Genomic DNA, 23,466 nt, shown 5'->3' with positions numbered 1-23,466 from the left:
CAATCTAAGATAAAATATACAACATTTTCCAGTCAAGAACAATGTCCTTAGGATCCAATACACATTCAATCATTGTTTTATAATCTAGACTCATAATACTATTTATCACACATAACACACCTTTCTCACACTGTTAGCAAACTTATAAGAAAGAAGATAAACAGAAGAAAGGCATATCTGCTTCTTTATATCTGCTAATAACTTAAAATTTAATTAGAGAAGTTGCCCCTCATGATAATAATTGTTATATTACCATAAAATATGGGAAAATTTAGTTTGTGTAGTGAGCCTCTTTTCTGAGAGTAGCATTCCAATCACTCCAGTCTTTCATCACATGTGGACAGTTACACTTCCAGGACCCAGAGTGCTCCTTAGTTCTCTTTCTTTTACCGTCCATATCTTAAAAGCCTCCCCACTTCCCCATCCAGATTGTCTGTAATTCAGTCCTTTCTTTCTATTTCTTTCATTCCTCTCACCAGAGTACTGACGTAGGCTGAGCATTGGTCAAGGTCAAAACCTCCATCCTATCCTCTCTTGTGAACAGAGCACCTCACAATTATAACTGTTACCTTGCCTAGCAAAATTCAACACAGGACATTCCCAAAAGTCCTGATCCCTTGGGTATCTCTGCATTTCCCCAACCTTGACAGAATGCCAGAGTTAATCCTACACTGCTTTGTAGTCATTTCTCATCCCTCCCACAGTCTTCCTTCTGGGGTTGTCCAGCTTAGAACAGATGTCTTCTAGAAGATGAGCCCCCTTGAATGAAATCTGCAAATGAGTTGGTGCTGAGATGGGGGCCTCAGCCCTGTTTTCCAGTTGAGGCCAGGTTTCCTGCCCTGGAGGATTTCCCTGAAAAAGATTCTGGGTTGGATCTGCTGCTGTGAATTATACATAAACTTGCACTGTCAGAGGCCAAGGATAATTTTATTTTCCTTTTATGTCTGCTCTCCTTCCCTAACTTTCTCTCTCTATTGGCAGCAAGGGACACCTCCTCCAGTGAAGCCTTCCTCAGAGCTGCAGCTGAGCTTTGAGCACCAGTGTGTGTGCCCTGAGACAAAGTAAGAATTTACATATCATCTTTCTCACCACTCTGACCTCTGCTTTCAGGCTCCATACTGATCTCATCACTGGCAACTGGTGAAGACCCCGTAAAAATGGTCTGTACTAGAAATTCACCTCTGAATGAAGCTCAAGTTGGTACTGTCACAAGCCAAGCACAAGTCATAATCTTTTTCTCACTTTCTGTCTGCTCTTCTGCCACATTTTTACTTCCCATTGACTGCCACAGCTCTATCATGAGAGGGCTGAACTGGACTTGATTCTGACAGCAAGGCACAAGCCAATGCCTTCCAAGACTGAGCAAGAACTGATGTCTTTTTCTTCTCACCATTCCCTATTTGCTCCTTGCTTGCCTGTCCCACATTAGCAACTGGCAAAGCCCCTGTAACACAAGTTTGATTCAGAAATGAGGCTGCAAAAGATGTGTGTGTAGTGCGAGAGGCCAAGGAAGATGCACAATCTTCCTTTTCTTCTATTCCTCCTTCTATGGCTGTTTTTCCTTGCTTCCCCCACCATTAACAACAGATGAAGCCTCCTCTAACACAGCATGAGCCAGAAACATATCTGGGCATGGACCACCAGCCTTTGCACTTGGACATGAACTAAATCTAGACATTTTTTCCATCTCCTCATTCTTTTTTTTGTTGAGCCATGCTTTTCTGCTCCATATTTATACTACAACTTGCAGTGGAGTCTGAACTGGAAGTGTAACCTCTGTGGGTGCTGCTGCTGCAGTTTAGGTGGCTGGATCTGTGTCATTTGCCTGGGTGATCAGAGGCTCCATGTGAGCTAACATTTCTTTGTCCATATTTCTCTTCACTTCAACTTTGTTTTGCTTTTGTTTCTGAAGCAGGTTGAGTGTTTATCTGGAGCAGGAAGAGAGGTAAGTAATTTTAGAGGCAAATGTGAGTTATAATCAACCGTAACATAAAGTCCTTTTTGGAAGGAAAGTATCAAGTATCAGGTAGGGCTAAAATCGATATTAGGCCCCAAAGTTGCCAGAAATGAGTTAGGAACAGGAGCACTGGGCAGCTTGAGGAAGCTAAAAGCAAGATGAGAATGTGAGACACGTGTACTCACTGGCAGCTGGCTCTTTGAAGCAACACTAGATCCTCCAGAATCTGGTCAACTATAAAACCTGAATGCCCTCAAAAGAATGACAGGTGACACAATATCAGTCTTCATCTGCTTTTAATATCAACACAGCCTTATAGCAGATTGCAACACTGAGCCAAAAGCAAATCACAAATATATTTGGATACTAAATATCCCTGTTGTTACTGAAGGGTGATAGACACATTGCTTAATGGCCAGTTAAAGGCTTCAGTGTTATTGTTACACTTTGATGCTTCAAATTTTTGCCTCAGGAGACCAAATCACAAGTGAGAAAGCTATGATTGAGCCTACAAAATCAGAGAAAGAAGGCATGATCAAAATAAGCCTCAGTTGGTGCACTTGGGTCCATTTGAGCAGACTCTTACCTGCCTCTCCAAAAATGCACTGTCCAAGTTTTTTAAGCACTTTGTGTTTGGTCCCATGCAGAGGAATTGGTGGACATGCTGATGACTCAGAGACTGTGCATAACTCTGCAACACAATAGTTTTATCAAGTGATATAGAGAGTCTGTTTGGTTCAGGACAGTCTTAGCATTTACTTTTTTACTGATGTCTAATTCTTTGCATGTTGTGAATCCATTTCCGGGCTACAGGCCTTATTTTATTAGTGAGCATCATGCATCTTTCATGTGTTCTGAATAAGCAGACCAATTGAGACCACTCTTATTTCTCAAATTCGTAAACTGTGTTCCCTCTACAAATTCCAGTCCTCTTCTTAAGCTTTCCACTGTACTATATACATACAACATAATTTTAGAATGGGCTAATTGTTTAAATAATATCCTTACTCTGTGAGCAAACATTTTTGTTGATCATTTGACATAAAAGAATAAATCAAGACGTGATCAAATGCCCTTTCCCTAGTTATGACTGACACAGAGAGCTCAATGAAGCTCTTGTGTTTACCTTTGGTAAGAAAACGCAGGAGGGGGATTTAGCTCAGTGGTTTTGCCGCCTGCCTCACAAGCACAAGGACCAGAGTTCGATTCCTGGTACCAAAAAAAAAAAAAAAAAAAGAAAATGCAGGAGATTTAGCTCAGTGGTTTCACCGCCTGCTACGCAAGCACAAGGACCCGAGTTCAATCCCCAGTACCAAAAAAAAAAAAAATGCAGCCTTTAAAAAACAAACAAACAAAAAACAGCAGGAGCACAGCTACAGCAATGCAAGGCAAGGCTTGGCCTTGACTTTGGTAATGATACAAATGGAAAACTTGGTTCTGTTCTTTATTTATAATTTTTTTTCTTTATCTGTAATTTTTTTTTAAAAAATCTAGAGCAGAGCAAGAGGTGCAGCCCTGCTATTTTGGTTAAGCTTTATTGTCAACTTTATAGTTTGGGAGCCACTTAGGGAATTAGTAAAGCACACTTCTGTGTATGTCTGGTTTGGGCATGGAGGTGTGACTTTAGGATCTGTCTTTGATGGCAGCCTATCGAAGCGGGATCTTACTGTAGTTTTGATGTGAATTTCTCTGATCACATGATATTGATCATCTTTTAATGTATTTTTTTAAGTAGGAAGATATTTATTCATAGGAAAGCTCCTGAGGGGCAGGAGGAGTCACGAGTGGGCAGCCCAAGGACCCCACTTTACAGAGAAGTTTTATAGGGTAAAACCCATGTGGGTACAACGTGGGCCACAGCCATGAACATCCAATAAGGTTACAAGTATAGTCACTTAGGTAATGGTGGTCCAATTGGGACGTAAATCATGTAGAAAGTGTGGATGGAAAGAACAAGGATTCTCCTAGGAGGCGGTGGGTCCAGAGGTCTCTGGTCACCCACAGGTTGGTCAATGCCTAACTATACTTCACTAAGCCTAGTTCTTTGAAGAAGTATGTGGGTCTGATCATCTTGTCTCCATCTTGAGGCCTGGTTTTCAGCCAATGTGCAGCTGTGGTGTGTTTCACCTTTGTCCTGGCCCTCTTGAGGACTTAGCCCTATCTGACTGCCTATATTATTTCTACCTAGCTCATCTATCTATAATATTCCCCCCTCTGAAGAAGTATCCCGAACTGTCGTGAGGGGGCAAGGGGCAATGAACACTCTCGCTACTTCAGGCTGAAGGGGGTCGTAGTTGTGGTTGGCAGTCAGGGATACCCTTCAGAAGGTCTATCTAAAGGTCCTCAATAGGCATCAGGCGTTTCCATCATAGGCAGGTGTATAGCTTTAAGTCTGGAGGAGACGAGGCCAGAAACACAGTTAAGTATACATGGGCCAAACAATAAGATCAACAGGAATATTATGAGTAAAGCCAACAGATGTTTCCACCAGGAAGAGCTAGTAACAGCCTTCCACAGAGAGGATAAGGAGAAGTTCCAGGGAATCTCAGAATTGGTCTTTTAATGTATTTATTGGCCACATTTGTGTCTTAAGGAAAAATGTTTATTCAAATCCTTTGACCATTTTTAATCTAGTTGTTTATATTTTATTATTGAGTTGAAAGACTTTGCTATATATTCTGTTCCTAAATCATTAATATGTGACTTGAAAATGCTTTCTTCCATTCTGTGTGTCAACTTTTCACTGACTGGATAGTGTCCCTTGAAGCACACTTATTTTAAATTTTGATGAAATTCCATTTATCTATTTTTCCTTTTGTTTGTGCTTTAGTTACCATATAAAAAATGATAGCCTAATCTAATGGTGCAAATATTTATGCCTATGTTTTCTTCTAGGAATTTTTTTTAGTTTTAGCTTTTACATTTAGGTCTTTGATCTATTTTGAGGTATGAGGTATGAGGTATGTGGGTATTCCATTGTCCCAGCACCATTTATCAAAACAATTATTATTTCTCCATTGAGTTTTCTTGTCACTGCACATTGACTTTTAAAGCAGTCATTGTGCTTGGTGTTTTGAAATTGAATTTAAAAGATTAAATTGAGATTCTTATAAAGACATATGACAGCTTTTCAAGCAGACATAACATACTTCATGCATTCCCTTCAAAATAGTCATTTAAGAAGTAATGTAGAGATATGGAGAATTTTAAAAATCAAGGTGAATTGAGTTTGTTACTAGCAAACTAGCCTTAAATGGTATTTCCAAAGAGAGAAGTCTAGGAAGCAAGAGCATCAATTGATTAAGCATGTAGCCCTCAAGATAACTACTTTTAAAGAAAGTACTGATTTAGAATAAATAGTTTATTCTGTTCTCAGAAAAAAATTATACCAGTTTGAGGTAACGTACCCTAGTGTTATAAGTATGGATTTGGAATTAGACAACCCTGGGTTTGAATCCAGACTCCATGACTTACTAATCATGTAAATTACTTAGCTTTCTGAGCCTCAGTTTCCTTATCTGTAGTACAGGATAATAATATTAATAATATTACATATCTTATTAAATTTTTTTGTTTTGATGTAATTTCAAATTTAAATTATTTAACATTTACTCCATTTACTTAATTTACTTTATCATTTTCTTTCTATATTAATGCATATATTTATTTACACATACATACATATGTGCTTGTTCTGAACCATTTTTGATTTGGAGTTACGCTCGTTTATTCTGAAATATTGCAATGTATATTTTCTAAGAACAATAATATTCTCATGCATAAGCATAGTATATTTATTTAAATCAGAACATTTAAAATTGATACAATACCCTTATATACTATGTAGTGCATAGTTATATTTTTCATTTTTCTGAATATTATACTTTTCAGATATTTTTCCAATTCAAGATCCAAAACATGATTATACATTGAATTTGGCTGTCATGTCTAATATCCTTTAATCTGTTATAATTCCTCAGTTTTCATGTTTCATGACAGTGGCATATTTCAAGAGTACACATTAGTTATTTTACACAATGTCCTTTAGATTTGTCTGATATTTTAACATGATTGAATTGGATTATATGTTTCTGGTAAAAACAGCAAAGTTATGTTGTATCTTCAGTGCATTGTATCAAGAGGCACATCATAGTAAACTATCAATATTGGTAGTGTTAACTTTAATATATTTGTTAAGGTGATATCTTTCAGAGTTTTCCATTGCAAACTTATTATTTTCCTTTTGTAACTAGTAAGTAATTTATAAGGCACTATCAAATTTTTTTAGGATCAAATAAGATGACACATGAAATAGCACAATGCCTGTACATTGTAAGTGTGCAAAAATGTTAGGCATCATGTCTGTTATTATTCTTACTATTGTTGTTATTATCATTAATTTAAAATACTTTAGAAATTTGGGTGATGTGAAAAGAAAAGTCGGGAACATAGAACAAAGTGAGTTAAGGAAATATTAGGTTCAAGTACTTAGTAGCATGTTGGACAAGAATGCCTCTGTGATCTTCCAGGCTTGGGATTTTACATTCTTTGTTTCATGGACTAGTGGCTTTAAAACTATGACTATGGACTATGGACTATGGACTGTGACCTTTAAAACAATGTTGATGCAATTTAATTAATTTACAATCTCATTTCAGGCCATCTTTACTTCTCAGTGTGTTGTATTCCTAGAAATCACATCAAAAAAAGATCATTATAAAGTAGGTTAATTGGTTTCTATAAGAACAACATTATATTTAGATGAAATGTTTCTAAATAAGCTTTAACTAAATCATAGCTGTGGTGAACCAAGCAAATACCAAACAACAATAAATTCAATCATTTTTTACATTAAAAGTTTTAAAAAATCAAAGTAATATGCATGCAGCAACACACCAAATAATATAGAAGATCTTATGACAACAAGCAACACTTTCCCTCCCCTCTCTGGGAACAGAAGCAAACCTGCAAACCAGTCTTCTTGGCTTTTATTTCAACAAGAAGGTCATCATCTAAATGTGATATTTCCTTTTAGTTTTGGATTGATGCTCTATGTTAAGTTAAATAAAGGTTCACTTACATCCCTGCTTTCTTAAAGGCTGTTAGTTTTCTTTTTAAAACCATAAATAGGTGTTGAAGGGCTGGGGATTTAGCTCAGTGGGGCGGCCCCTGCCTTGCAAGTGCAAGGTCCTGAGTTTGATCCCTGGTACCGAAAAACAAACAAACAAACAAACAAACACTTTACTGAGCCAAGCATGGTCACACATACTTATAATCCAAGCTACTCAGGAAGCAGATGCAGTAGGATCAAAAGTTCAAAGCCACTCTATTTCAAAATAAAAATTTTAAAAGGCTGGGGTGTACCTCAGTGGTAAAGCACCCCTGGTTTCAATTCCCAGTACCAGCAACAAAAACAAAGAAAACCCCCAAAGCAAAAACAAAACAAAACAAAAAACGTTACTGAAATAGTTTTACCAAAATTTTATTTTGCATATTTATATTTTTATTTGGGGTATTTGGATTATATAAATTTTCCTGTTCTTATCTGGTTTTGGTATCAAGATTATGAAAGATTCATCAATGAATCTTAGAGGATTTCTATCTTAAATACTTATGGAAAAATCTACCCCCAAACAACCAAGGCCTGCAATATATGTGGTAAGGAGTCTCTTAACTGTGATTCAAATTATTTTCAGGCTATTAAATTATTTAAATTTTATTATTTATCCTTAAATCAATTTTTGTAACTTATGCTTTTCTATAAAAGATACCATTCATCTAACTTCATATTTATTTGCACAGTTATTTTTGCTATCTTTTCATGTTTTGAAAATTGCAACAGTTTTCACACAACAGATAGGAATCAGAAGAGCATTAAATTTCACAGCATCAATACTAGAAGCTTGGAGACAGTGCACCAACACCTTTAGGTCTCTGAGAGAAAATTATTTTCATCCTATAATTTTATACTCTGTGAGGTTATATTAAAATAACTTTCAATCATGCAAAGACATGGAAAGACTTTAAAGTTTTGCCTTGCATTTGTCCTCTTACTTAAGGCTACTAGAATTTTTTTCTCCACCAAAATGAGGTAGTAAACCCAATCCAAAGGCATGAGGTCCAGTAATCAAAGATATCAACAATGCATGGTAATGAAGGAAAGTTCAAGGATGATAACCACACAACAGGCCTAGGGAACAATCAGTGCAGTTAATAACAGGAAAATACTGAGACATGCAGCTTTGAGAAGGGAGTTTCCAAAACATAATACAGAATTGTTATGTTATCTGATACACTTGGAAGGTTGGGAAAAATTGTGGTAGACATTTGACCAATCTGATGAAGCATTTTGATAGGTACATAGGACTTACTTACAGAGATATAAAAATCCCACAAAACTAGTAACTTTAGGAAAAACAAAAGTTTGTGAGAAGGGAAACAATCATTGAACCTACTTAGTTCAACAATGAAAGATAGTTTTGCAAATGCTGACCATTGATTTAATAGAATGAGTTGACAGAGAGAGAGATTTTAGCTATTACAAACTGTGCCGCTATAAACATGGGTGTGCATATGTTACTATGGTATGATGCTTTTATTTCTTTTGGGAACATACCCAGAAGGGGAATAGCAAGGTCAAATGAGACCTCTAATCCTAGTTTTTTGATGAATCTCCACACTGATTTCCACAGTACACTGCACCAGTCTACATTCCCACCAATATTGGAGAAAGGTTCCTTTCTCCCCATAACCCCGCCAGCATTTGTTATTGGTTGATTACTTGACCTCCCAAATTTAAAGACCCAATCCAAAAATGGGCATCTGAAATGAACAGACATTTCTCAGACAAAGAAGTAGAAATAGCAAATAAACATATGAAAAAATGTTCAGCATCACTGGTCATTCCAGAGATGCAAATGAAAACAATGGTGAGATTCCACCTCACTTCAGAAAGAATGGCTGCTATCATGAAATCAACCAATAACCAGTGCTGCCGGGCTGTGGGGAAAAAGGAATCCTTCTTTACTGTTGGTGGGAGTGTAGACTGGTGCAACCACTGTGGAAATCAATATGGAGAGACCTCAAAAAATTAAGATTAAAGGTCCCATTTGAACCAGCTATTACCCTGCTGGGTATCTTCCCAAAAGAATTAAAAGAATCATATCACAGCAATATATGTGCACCCATGTTCATAGCAGGACAGTTTGTAATAGCTAAAACTTGGAAACAGCCTAATTGCCCATCAACTGGAGACTGGATAAAGAAAATGTGTTTTTTAAAAAAATAAAATGGAGTACTACTCAGCCATAAAGAATGAGAAACTAGAGTCATTTATAGCTAAATGGATCCACATTGAGGCCATACTCTTAAGTGAAATAAATAGGACACATGTAAATATTGAAGAGTTTCTCTGGTGTGAGAAACTGAAAATGTAAATAAGGATCAAAATGTATAATAGATAATGTGAAATAGGAAGAAAAGGTCCAAAGGGGAAGGGGTAGTGGGAAGGGTAGGGGAAAGGAAAGAAGGGAAAGGAATAAACATGAGAAAATGAAAACAAAGTCTTTGTAAATAGGGAGGGATGGAGGGGTTGAAGGGAGGGCAGGGGAATGGGGAAAAAAATAAGAACCAAGATATATTATGTAAAGGTACAAATTCCCAGTAACGAATATCAGCATATTGTATACCTAAAATATTTCAATACAATTAATGAATTAAAAAAACCCTATGTATCAGCTTGGGGAGAGTTGAATATTTACTATATTGAGACTTTAATCCGTAGATTGTTTTATTTTTCCTTGAGCAATTCTGTGTTATTGTATCTTAATTTTTGTGTCCACATTTTCATTGCTCAAATATACTGTATGTACACACCTGTGCATATACATAAAGGAATATACATTGCATATACATATATACATGCATACACATAAATATACAAATATGTGCACAATTGGTATTAATATGCCTTCTTTAATTCTGTAGCCTTGTTAAACTCACTTATTAGTTCTAATAGTATTTTGTAGATTCCGTGGGATTTTCTATGAAGATAATCATCTCATCTAAAAATAGGGACTGTTTTATTTCTCCCTTCCAATACTTGGTAGATTTCAGTGAATTCAGCAATGTTTTGGGAAGTTTTAAATTGCAAATTCAATTTTTTTTTTACTCTATAACCATGTTATTTATTGGTACATTTTAGGTATACAATATGCTGACATTCATTCTTGGGAGTTTGTGCCTTTACCTGATGTATCTTGGCTCTTATTTTTCCCTATTCCCCTGCCCTCCCTTCAACCCCTCCATCCCTCCCTATTTACAAAGACTTTGTTTCCATTTTTTCCTTTTCTCGTATTTATTCCTTTCCCTTCTTTCCTTTCTGAAAATTCAATTTTTATATTGTTATTTACATAATCAATTTTATATTGGGTGAGTTATTATAGGTTGTGTTTTTTGAAAAATTGGTCTACTTAATCTAAGTTGTCAAATATGTGTATATATATTGTTTATAGTATTCAGTGATTATCCCCTCATGTCTACAGTCTGTAGGGATCCCTTTCATTTCATTTTAGAAGTCGATATGTGTGTTCTACCCCACTTTTTGGGTCAGTCTTGCTCAAAATTTGCAAATTTGATTAATTTTCTCAAAGAAGTATGTCTTTGTTTCATTTTTTTTTGTTTTTCTGTTTTTTATTTTATCAATTTTTGCTCATAACTTGGTTTTCTTCAGATTGCTTTGTGTTTATCATTTATCTTAATTTCTTTTCTAGCTTTTTTGGGTTAGAACTCAGATTATTGATTTCAGACTTTTTTTTTTTTTTTTTTTTACAAATGTAGGCACTTCATGCTATAAATACCCCTCTCGTGACTTCTTAAATTATGCTGCATATATTTTTTTCAGTGCTAGGGATAAGTTGACCTTGTGCATACTAGGCCATCTCTCTACCACTAAGCCATGTTCCCAGTGCTCTCATATATTTTCATTCCATTCTGTATATTTTTATTTCTTTAAGGCTCCCACTTTGACTCACAGATTGTTTAGTGGTGTGTTTCCAAGTGTTTTGAAATTTTTGTTACTGATTTTTATTTTGTTTCATTGTGATTGGAGAATATTTTCTGTATGATTTCAATTCTTTTCGATTTGTTGATGTTTGCTTTATGATCTAGGATATAATTTAAATTTTTTGAAACAAGGTCTCACTATTATTTCAGGCTGGCCTTGAACTCACTATGTAGTGCTGGCTGGCTTCAAACTCATGGCAATCTTCCTGCTTCAGCCTCCCAAGTGCTGGGATTACAGGCATATGCCACCACACCTGGCTGGTCTAGGATATGATTTAATCTTACATGTTCTGTGTGAGTTTGAAAAGAATATATATTCTGCTTTTGTTGTTTGGAGGGTTCTATAAGTGCTAACTAGATTTTGTTGGTTAGCTTAGTGTTGAATTTGTTATTTAAAAAAAAATGTTGTGGTACTGGGGATTGAACCCAGGGCCTTGCACTGAGCTACATACCCAGCCCTTTTTATTTTTTATTTTGAGGTAAGGCCTTGCTAAATTGCCCAGGTTGGCTTTGAACTTGCAATCCTCCTGCCTCAAGCTCTCAAAAAGCTGGGATACAGGTGTGTACCACTATGTCTGGATATGTTGAAAGGTACATCTCTGCTGATTTTCCATCTAGTTTTTTAATTAATTTTTAAGAAAGGAATGTTGAAGTCTCCAACAGTTGTGCTTTTGTTTATCTCTCTTTTAAACTCTACCAGCTTTTGTTTCATATATTTTTATCCTTTCTTTATTGCATGCACATTTAGAATTGCTACTCTTCTTAGGGAACTGACTCTATAATCATTATATAATGTTCTTCAATATTTCTGGTAATTTTCTTTGCTCCAAAGTCTACATTGTCCAATACTAATATAGTAACTCTTATTTTCCTATGATTAATGTTTGCTTGATAGATTTTTACCATTACTTTACTTTCAGTCTGACCATGTAGTTTATATTTAAAGTGAGTTTCTTTTAGAGAGCATATCATTGGGTCATATTTTTAAATCTACTTTGCCAATCTCTGTCTTTCAATTGGTGTATTTAGACAATTTAAACTATGCCATTTTACTTTGCTTGTTTGTTCTCTTTATTTCCCTGATGGTCAAACAGATTCTCTTCAATATTTTCTGAAAAAATATAAAGCTTGACAGACTGACACCAAAAGGAAATGTATAATGAAGCCATAATAATTTGTATCTATCTGTGTTTCTTCAGTAAGACTAAATTGGGAAATTGTAGGCCAGTCTTATGGAAATTTCTAATTCTGTGATTCTTGCATCAGTCATGGAAGAGTGTGTATATCAAAACAAGGATCTAGGCTTGTGGAAAATATTTGAACAGATAGAATTTTGATGAGGTTTTTGAAATGAATTTGGGAATTATGTACAGCTAGATTTTTGTGGGAAACTTTATTTTGTTAAAAAAATCTTAAGACTCACATATGTTTATTGGTGCATATTATTAATATAGAATGATTCACAATATTTTGTCACCTTGTACTTTCCTGAGCTTCTTCATTGTTCACCATCCAATCAGTTTCTCTTTTTGCATTTTTCCATAGGTTGTATAGAACTTAGCACTTCTCTCACTGTGGACTTATTTCTGTTTACTTATTTTACATCTCATTTATTTGTCCTGTTGTGGCCTTTCATGAATCAATATTTTGATTATCTGAAGTATGTACTTGTACATTTACACTTTCTCCTTTAATGGGAAATTTCCAGTAGTCTTGAAGGTGTTCCACCTAGGTTCAGAACTTTGTTGGGCATTTGATAATTTGAGTTTTCATCATAGGCTAACCTATAAGCACATGTCAAAAATTGGATCATTTCACTTTCTCTCTTAGTTGTTTTTATCTCACAGTGGAAAAATCTGGGAAGCTTCATGGGTTGGCAGGAATGACTTCCTTAACCTTCACTTTGCCTCCAAACCTACCTTCACTCAAATGGAGAATTACAGAAGCACTGGGTTTCACTCCAGAAACTGCTTGCAGAGGGAGCCCACGTAAGCACTGACTCAGGGAGCTCATCCAACAGATTGGTTTTAGCAGTCTGAATAGTCACAGGTCCTTCAAGTTCTGTTCCCAGGGACATTTCCCACATAACCACCATGCAAGAAAGTAGCTGAGGAATTTTATGTCACTTCGTCTGGACAGGGTACTCCCTGTTGACATCTATATTTTCCCCATTGTGGGTTTTTCTAGGATTTTCTTAATGTTTATGGTTCTCTTATGGACAATTCTTGTATGAATGTCCATAATCTGTAAGATAAACCCCATCTAGCTTTTTGTAACCTAAAAGTAGATTTGCTGCTTTTATATTACTATAAACATATTCACTTTTCTGTTATTCCAGTACATCCAACATTCAGACACCTAGCTGTAGAACAGTTTACTTTTTAAAAGTACCATTCTGGTCTGAGAGCTTCTGTAAATCTATTCCCACTGTTTCTATTACAATGTACCTATAACTTCTTCCCTTGAATTCAGTTAGGCCAGATGCATAAAACAGAGGAATTCCTAAGTGATAAAGTTGCTTGAGTTCTACCTACTTTTTGATAAAGTAATTTTTGCTGCTCTCTGATAAAATTTAAGTTCTGAAAATAATGGGCTATTTTTCTTGATATTCCAGTTATGACATGTCTTGCATATTTGTTAGTCTGTTTTGGTTTTTTTGTTTTGTTTCGTTGTTTTTTTTTTTTTTGGAAGGCTAAATATATCAATTCAATGACTTCCTAATGCTTCACTTCCCCTCCAGGTCTAGCACCTCCAGTGCCAATCATCTTACCTACCACATATTGTTTTCCCTCTATAAAAACCACAGTCTTGCAATCTGGAAGGGGAAGAGGAAGTTTATATTTCTCATTTTTTATTGTTGATACCACTTTGGGACTCAGAATTGCTAGCTGCTGGGCTCTTTGGGCCCTGCTATTTTTGTCATTGATCTGTTTTCTTGTCTTCCTGTAGGTTACATGAATATTTATTAGAAACTTGTTTCAGATAATTTATAGTGTTTTATGATGTTTCTCTTCACGTGTATATTTTAGTTGTTGGTTGAGATCTTTTATGTGTATAACTTATCACTCTCTATTGCTGTTGTTATTTTACTAATTGGGGTGAAGTGTAGAAAGGTTACCTTCTTTAATGTCCCTTTATACTTTTCTGTTTATAATTATCTTATATATTCAATTTATATACATTTATAACCACATATCATTTAGTGTAATAATTTTTGTTTCAACTATCAAATATAACTCAGAAAACTCAGAAAAAGAAAACCTGTGGTATTCACCCATATTATTTTTCTGTATTAAAATTCTTACTGTTTTTCTTCTTTCCTGATAACACAAGCTTTTTTCTTCTATCATTTCCTTTTGGTTTAGAGAATATTTGTTAGCCGCTCTTATATGTATGTCTATTAGCAACAAACTCTCTTCGTTTTCCCATATCTGAGAATGTGTTGATTCCCTTCATTCCTTGAGGATATTTCTTTTTCTGGGTGTAAGATTCTGGGTTGAAATGCTTTCTTTCAAAAATTGAAAAATATTGTGCTACTGCCTTCTGGCCTTCATGGATTCTAATTTGAAATCAGCTGTCATTAGAATTGCTTTTCCCCATAGGCAAGGTGTTTTTTTTTCTAGCTTTTTTCAAGATTTCTTCCTTTGTTTTCATTTTTTGGAAATTTAATTATGATGTGAGTTTGGGTGAATTTTATTTCAGTTTATCTTGATTATGGTTTGTTCACCTTCTTAAATCTGATCTGAAAGTTTGTGTTTCTTGACAAATTTGAACATGCTTGCTCTTTCTTTCAGTATTTTTTCAGCTTTGCTCACTTTCTCCTCTCTGTATGAGACTGATGACATACATATCAGATCTTTTATTATAAGTCCATGGGTGCTTGAGTTTCTGTTGTTTTTCTTTCACTATTCTCCGTTATTCAGGTTGGGTAATTTCTTTTGTTCTATGTTACAGTTAATCTTTCCCTTCCATTTCATTGTTGAATCCATCTACCGAGATTTTTAATTTCTATTATCATATTTTAAGTTCTAAATTTTCTATTTGATTTACATTCTACTTTATGACTTGTATACTACTTTATGACATATTTTTTGAGATTTTGTATTTTTTCTTTGTTTCAAGTGTTTTTGTTATTGAGAATAGAAGCATTTTTATAACAGCTGTTTTAAAAGTTTTGTCAGCTAATCTTAAAATCCTTTTCATCTCAGTATTGGTGGCTTTTCACATTCAATTTGGGATTATCCTGTTTCTTGATACGAATGACTTATTATCAAAACCTGGGAATTTTTATATTACTTGAAGAGATACCAAATCTCACTTGAACCTTCTGTTTCAGCTGGCTTTCTTTGATACCTCTCTAGAAGAGGAAGGGAACTTTCTCATTACTGTCAGGTGGAAATACAAGCCCAGATTCCTCACTTGCTCTTGCTTGACACCTGAAGTTGAAGGCCCTTTGTTACTGTGGGAAGTTCTGGCTCTTCACAATGGTTGTATTGTCAGAGCTTACTAGAGAAACAGATTTAATGTAAATATATAAATATACAAGAATTTACAAGATTAGCTTACAGTGGCCACCCACAGAATCAGGTGTGGAAGAGTACAAAAAGACAGTCTGTATGTTGGAGATCTGAAGGATCCAATCAAAACCTTGGAGCTCAGTATGGTGTCCTGTGTGAGTCCATATCAGGAAGCCAAAGGTTTTGCAATGGAAGGCTAAAGGGTCATATCCACCTATCTGTCTGTCTGTCTGTATACAACTTACCTATCTGTCTAAAGAAACACATCTAAGGAAGCTACTTTAACTAAAGTCTTTCTATTTCCCTTTGGATGTGGAGAAATTAGCATTCACTGCATTTATTTTAAAGCTGTTCTCAAATCATTAAAACAGATGCTCAACATATCTTTGTTTACAATAATGGTGTTCCTATAATTAAACTTATTGTCTAAGATATAAGCTAATATTTCTGCTCTACACTCTGTCATACTTTAAGATGTGGTTAGAGGAAGAACAGACTAGATTGTATTAAATATTATCTACAAAAATTATGTATACATTGGATTAGTATCTGAAGTTCTAATTTTGAAAAGACATGATATAAAAAATGCAATGAAAACAATTTCTACCTTCCACTGAATTGCACTATTCAAGTGTACAAAATTTTTTCTAAGACAATACAATTTTTTTAATTGGAAAAAGGGAACAGTCACTTATCTAGTATTTATTACTGGACAAGAAGTTCAAACACTAGACTGTTTTGGTCTAAACCAGGCACCTGGCAACCCTAGGACCTCACCAGGGAGGGCCAGACACACTGGAGCAGGGCAAGTAATCTGGAAATTCTCCAGAAAGTTAATTTCAATAAGCATTTATTGTGCAACGAGAGGAAGAGAGGACATCCGGACCAGTGTGTAGCACATTGCTAAAATTTAGTAGTAGGCAAATAGATAAGCAGATAATTGGCAACAGAAGATCTCACTAAGGACTCTGTCCTGGAAGAGTTCATTTGGCTATCCCCAAAGCACTAGGATGTGTATCAGGAAACAAGCAGAGGAGATTGAATTCAAGCAGAGGCAATTAGGAAGAGGGGTGGCAGGGCTTCAGGTCCATGTCAGTCCTGTGTAATGATGTCCCAGAACTTCTATCTGTTCTAGCCTTACACATTCCTAATCCTCCACTTCTTGTCTGTGTATCTTATTATAGTTACTATCTTATTCTGGTATCTTTTCATATCTTGACCTGATTCTAGACTTTCAGCTTTATTGTAATCATCTATTTCTTGGATCTTTATCATGCATAATCTGCTTTGCCCACCTAGCTTTCTTTCTATATTCTTGGCATCTACTTTTCTAGTCCTTTGTACTCATTATGGTCCTTGATGCTGTCACCAGACATGTTCTTAGTTTTGGTATGGTGCCAATAAGGATTGGTTGTGCAGTAGATAAATTACACATTAGATACACTCCTAAGGCCTTTCAGCATTCATATCAATGTCATTTTTTTCTCTAGGGATTCCTACCTCACTCATATAGTATAGTACTCATTCTTTCTGTGCCTGTACTGTTAGGGTATCTTTTATTCTCAACTTTCCTAGCTTCCTTCCTTCCTTCCAGGCCTTGTTATCTAGTTTCATGTCCTAATTTTTAGCTACATATCTTTTTAATGAATTAGTTCATGTTAATAGTACCTGTCACTTTTCCCTCTGCTAACCTATATGCACTTAATATGGGGAACTGATCTAGAAAAAAAATTTTTTTAAGCAAAACGTTTATTGGTACATTTTAGATATACACAAAGTTTACATTCATTATAGGGAATTTGTACCTGTACATGATTTATCTTCCTTCTTTTTTCCAGTGCCCTCACCTTCAACCTGTTTTCCCCTCTTTTGCAGAAGCTTTGTTTCCATTTTCCTTGTATTCTCTTTTCTCTTGTCCTTCTTTCCTTTCCCCCGCCCCCTCCTGTGTTCCCCTTCTCATTTGAACATTTTCTTTCCATTTCCCAATATCTATTATACATTTTGGTCCTTATTTCCACTTTTGGTTTCTCAGGCCAGAAAAACAAAGTGGTATTTAAACATGTGTGTCCGATTTATTTTACTTAAGTGTATGGTCTCAAGGTGTATCCATTTAGCTAGAAATGTCTTAAGCTTATCCTTCATTATAGCTAAGTACTACTCCATTGTGTAAAAAACAATATCTTCTTTATCCATTCATCAGTTGATGGACATTTGGGCAGTTTTGAAGATTTAGCTATTTAAAACTGCTACTATAAACATGGGTGTGCATATATCGCTGTGGTATGATGCTTTTAATTCTTCTGGGAAGATACCAAGAAGAGGAATAGCTGGGTCAAATGGAAGCTCTAGTTTTAGTATTTTAAGGAAACTCCACACTGAGTTCCACCAGTCTACACTCCCACCAACAGTGGAGAAGGGTTCCGTTTTCCCTACAGCTCCACCAGCATTTGTTATTGGCCGATATCTTGATAATACCATTCTTTCTGGAGTGAAATGGAATCTCAGCATCAATGTACATTTCTCAAATGACCAGTGATTTTGAATATTTTTCATATATATATTTGTCATTTCTACTTGTTTATCTGAGAAAGGTCTATTCATTTCATATGCCCATAGTTGGATTGTACCTTTAAATTTTTTGGGGGGGGTCTGCTTTTTTTGAGTTCTTTATATATTCTAGATATTAGTTTTTTGAGGAACAGCTGGAAAAATTTTTATTCCTACTTTGTGAGTTGTCTTCACTTTGTTAGTGGTTTCTTTTGCTATGCAAAAGGTCTTTAATAAGATGGTAATAAGTTTAATAACTTATTATCTAACTTAATAATATAATTAAGTTAAGATAATATTATTATCTTATTAACTTTAATAAGTTGTTGGTTCTTGTGGTATTTCCTGTGTGATCAGGGTTTTGTTCATAAAGTATTTCCCTACAGTTATGTCTTCAAGAGTTCTACCTATTCTTTCAGCAGATTTAATGTTTCTGTTTTAATATTTAGATTTTTGATCCATTTTGATTTGAGTTTAGTGCATAGTAAAAGATATGGGTCTAGTTTTGATCTTTGGCATGTGGAAAGCCAATTTTTCCAGCAGCATTTATTAAAGAGGCTATCTTTCTTCCTTTGTCAAAGATAAGGCTTCTTTGTCAAAGATAAGGTGGCTGAGTATGTATGGAATTGTTTCTGCATCTTCTAATCTGTTCCATTGAACCTTGGGTCTGTTTCGTTGCCAGTACTGTGCTTTTTTTTTTTTTTTTTTGAGACAGCATCTCACTATGTAGTTCAGGCTGTCCATGAACTTGTGGTAATTCTCCTGCCTCAGCCTTCCAAGTTCTGGGATTACAGGCATGCACCACCACCTGGTATCACGCTGTTTTTGATGTTTTTTGTTTTGCATTTCAATAATTGTATTGAAAGGTATATATCTTAGTACCAAACATGGTAGTTGGTTAGGTTACCTCTGCCAACTCAAAATTAATACTGATGTTTCAAAATATTGAAATATATCAGCCTTATGGTAAAACTGAAGTTATCCACAAAACATGGTTTACAAAAAATTGAAGGTAGAATATACTGTGGTTCTTTGGTTTATATTTCAATGCTTATTTATCTATAACACGATGTCTAAATTGGTTATATCCATTCTAGACAGACTCAGGCTTCAGGCTGCACTGTTTACAACACTAACAATATATGTACATCTTCTTACATTCATTAGCTCACATGGAGGATTCCAAACACTACTTCAGTGGTCTCTAAATTATGGAGGTGACTACTTACTTTTCTTAAGACATAGTATGGAAATTTGTGAAAGTATATTCTATTCCTTTAAAAAATACAAACTGGAAACAATGGAAGTTTTATAGAACCAGTCCATAGCAAAACCTGGAGTGCTTTATCTAGCCAGAACTTAGAGTACAGTAAGTTTTCAGAGTGATAATTGATTTTTAGTTACTGTGTGATACAATAGAACACATCTTTAAAAATGGAAGTAGATAGACTGAGGAAGTAGATTCTGTATAGAAATTTTTATCATTGATACAAACCACCTATTTTTTAGAAGAAACATTAAAGATAGCTCAATGACTATGCCAAACTTACTAGATGTATTTTGTCTTAATACAAAATGTTTTAAAATTTAAATGTGATTCCCATATAGCAATAATATTCTCATCTCTGAACTATTACTTGCATTATGAGTGCCAAGAGATCATTACATTATCTAGAATATAATCCTTATTATGCTTTAAAAAGTGCATGTGTGAAATGTTGGTTTTGATATAAACCTAGTAATTTAAAATTTAACATTTAAATTAAGTAGTACCACTTTCAATATTACCTAAATATAACAGTTTGATCCAATATAGAAAGTTAAATTAGTGTTAGAAATGAAGATTCACAGTTCACTTTTTCAGGCTTGTATTAAATGTTTCACATTTATACCTTTAGCTTTACAGATGAATTCAAATCTAAACAATTCTGCAGCATTATATTAATTAGGCAATTTTCCCAAGATGAAGAATATCATACTAATCTAGTCAGGGATTGTGATGGCCCCTGCTTTTGCCTTTGTTGCCTCAAATTGCTTTTGCTATTTTAGGTCTCTTCTGGTTCCAAATGATTTTAGGATTGTTTTCTCTAATTCTCTGAGATATGTTATTGAAATTTTAATTGGGATTGCATTAAATCTGTATAACAATTTTGGAATTATGGCCATTTTCACTATATTGGTGCTTCCCACCTAAGAAAAAGGGTTATCTTTCCATTTTCAGATATCCTCTTTGATCTCCATTTTCAGAGTACTGTAGTTTTCCTTGTAAAGGTCTTTTACTTTCTTCATTAGATTTATTCCTAGGTCTTTCTTTCTTTCTTTCTTTCTTTCTTTCTTTCTTTCTTTCTTTCTTTCTTTCTTTCTTTCTTTCTCTCTTTGGATGCTCGGTGTTGTTTCCTTAATTTCTTTCTCAGTGAGTTTGTTATTTGTGTACAGGAATGCTATTGATTTTTGAGTGTTGACTTTGTATCCAGCTATGCTATTGAATTTGGTTATTAAATCTAGAAGTCTTTTGGTGGGGTTTTCTATGCAGAGTATCATGTCATCCTCAAATAATGATAATTTAACTTCTTTCTTTCATATTCTTATTCCTTTTTTTTTTTTTTTCGTGTAACTGCTCTCTAGAATGCTTTGTTCAGAGTCCAACAAACACCTAGAAATGTCAAATCCAAGCACATCCAAGCTCAGGGAAAGACGGCAGCTGCAGCAGAGAAAGGGTGGCCATATCTCCTTGTGGGCACCTCATGTCTATGTGCAGCTATTCCAAACGGGAAGACAAGTAAGCCTGCCAATCCCTTATTACCATTAATTCCACTTCCTGAGAATCAGACATGACATAAAACTTGTTTCCTTCATCAGTTGATCCCCAACAAGTATTCTGGGTGAAAGTCCCTAGAAGGGACATCAGACTGATTGGTGACTTAGGGGTTAGGGTACCACCTTGTAACACATGGCACTCAATGGTGGGTGGCCCTGGGCAATTTTATTACTTCTTCCCTGAACCTAAGCTGCCTCATGAATAGCACCCATTTCAAAATGATAATTAAATACAGTAATGCAGAAACAGTATTTGCCTGGGCCATACTATACCCTCAACAAAGGCCAGTTGTCAACCGCCATTATTTGTGTGCCCATGTCAACCACAGGGATGAAGGTTTAACAGAAAACAGTTTTTTGCTTCCAGGACATGTGAGCTGCCCATTTGTCTTTAGTCTCCAGAGGTGTTCCATCCTGCACAGCTGCTAGGTGGCTTTCATCTGCAAAACTGAGACAAGCCATCTGGGCTGTTTGGGTAGAAGACACTAGCATTTAATCTTCCAACCTGACAGACCTGGACGCATTCCTGTCGATGTACAAGACTTTGTTGGGGGTGGCAGAGAAGTCCAGGCCAGTGCCCCGGCTGTACTTCCAGCTCATGGCCTGGTCGTAGTCCTGCCGCAAGTTCTGCTGTGGGATGTCACCTGCCGTCTTGCTGAGGGCCATGTTGGGTCTTGTAGTCATGCCAGGGGGAAAACGGAATGAAGGGTACAGATTCTTAAAGCCACTCATAGGTTTGAGAAATTTCAGTTTCTGTTCCTTGCTTTCAAAACCTGCAGTATCCCACTGGCCAAACAGTCCTTGTCCACTTTCTGGGTTCAGAAGCTTCTGTCTTGCCCGACTCCCAATCGATCTCTTATTGCAAGGCCTTGCGCCTCACCTGATCTATGTGCACCTCACTCATGTTGCCTTTCTTCTCCAGCACCACCTCCAGGTCTGTGTCTGGCTCTTCCTTCAAAGGGTCTGCTGCTACCACATTTGCTTTCTTCTTCTTTTTCTTCCTTTTCTGAGCCAGCTCCTCAACAACTGGCTGTTCTACCTTTTTCTTAGCCTTTGTTTTCTTCTTCACTGGGGCCTTAGGGTCATCTCGTATTGGGATGTACTCTAGAACTTCAACTTGCCTGGCTTCTTCTTCTTTCCTTTCCTAGGGCTGCTCTCCATGGACTTGGAGAGCTCTGAGTGGCCTAGGTGGGCGTCTTCCTCCTGGTGGACTTTCTTCTTCACTTTCCCGCTGTGTTCTCTGGAGCTGCCCTGCTTCCATTTCTGCCCCAAGGCCGCCTGCTCCTCGGCCTCCTTCCCCACTGTGCATCCATACAAAGCATCTCTGGCCTTATAGGGCCATGGGTCTGGGATAGGACAGGCAGTGGTATCTTGGGCTTTTTTTCTTTCGTGTTTTTTGAGCTTCTTCTCAGCTCTGGTGGCCTCCTCACCCTGTCTGGGGTCCGGGGAGGCCTTTAGCCCTGAGCCCTGTGACATGGCAAAAGGCAAGGAATTCTTTTTTTTCTCTCCACTGAAGGACTCTGAGTGGTCAAGGGTCTGCTTCCTGGGGTTGGGGGACTTCTCCATTCATCTGGCTCGTGATGTGAGCTCAGATTCTGGGAGCTCCTCACAAAAGGTGATGTGGCCTTTCTTTTTATTTTTTTTTCTTCTTCACCAGGGGTATCTCCGGTACCTACCCTTGGCTAATGGTCCTAGAGGGGGCTGTGGCCCTCATAGGAGAACTATCAGCAAAATAATTGCCATCATTTATAATTGAGTATTGAGTCTCTGGTTCTTTGACCACTTTTTTCTTCTTTTTTTTTCCTCTAGGAGCCCAAGGCCCAGGTCTACTTTGAGTCTTGGTGATCATTTCTGCAGGTCAAACCTCCCCACCTCCACATGAGAGCACGGTCTCATCCTTATTCCTTTTATTTCTTTCTCTTGTCTAATTGCTCTAATGTTTTCAGAACTATATTGAATAAGAGTGGTGACAGCGGATATCCTTGTTCCTGATTTTAGAGTGAAAGATTTTAGTTTTTGTCCATTTAGTGTGATGTTGGCTGTAGGTTTGTCTTAGATGGCTTAGGTCAGATTGAGATAAAGACCATCTATTCCAATTTTATGTAGGATTTTTAACATGAATCAGTGTCAGATTTTGTCAAACATTTTTTCTGTATCTATGGAGATGATCATATTGTTTTTGTCCGTGGCTCTATTGATATAGTGTATTACTTTTATTGATTTCCATATGTTGAACCATCCCTGCATCCCTGGGATGAATCCTACTTAGTCATGGTGTATAATCTTCTTGATGATTTGCTGCATTCTGTTTGCCAGTATCTTATTGAGGATTTTTGAGTCTATGTTCATTATGGAGACTGGCCTGTAGTTCTCCTTTTTGGTTGAATCCTTCTCTGGTTTTGGTATCAGAGTAATGGCTTCTTTAGGAATGAGTTTGGGAGTATTGTTTCCCTTTCAATTTCATTAAAGAGTTTGAGAAGTAGCAGCATTAGGTATTTTCTAAATTTCTTATAGAAGTCAGCAGTGATTCTGTCAGGGCCTGGGCTTTTCTTTGTTGGTAAATTT

The 23,466-nt window shown here is 36.1% G+C and overlaps 2 pseudogenes; both read right to left on the bottom strand.

Annotated features, from left to right (window-relative positions):
* Window positions 1-12,941: 12,941 nt before the first annotated feature.
* On the bottom strand, window positions 12,942-16,913 carry LOC101706092 (serine/threonine-protein kinase VRK2 pseudogene; annotated as a pseudogene).
* Window positions 16,914-21,393: 4,480 nt separating this feature from the next.
* Window positions 21,394-22,750, bottom strand: LOC101706439 (lysine-rich nucleolar protein 1 pseudogene; annotated as a pseudogene).
* Between the last annotated feature and the right edge of the window lie 716 nt (window positions 22,751-23,466).

The sequence above is a fragment of the Heterocephalus glaber genome, unplaced genomic scaffold, assembly GCF_053883595.1.
Source record: "Heterocephalus glaber isolate CG9 unplaced genomic scaffold, H.glaber_assembly_v1.0 deba00001613, whole genome shotgun sequence".
Lineage (NCBI taxonomy): Eukaryota > Metazoa > Chordata > Mammalia > Rodentia > Bathyergidae > Heterocephalus > Heterocephalus glaber.
The sequence above is the reverse complement of the archived record's forward strand: the minus strand, read 5'-3'. Positions and strand labels throughout refer to the sequence as shown.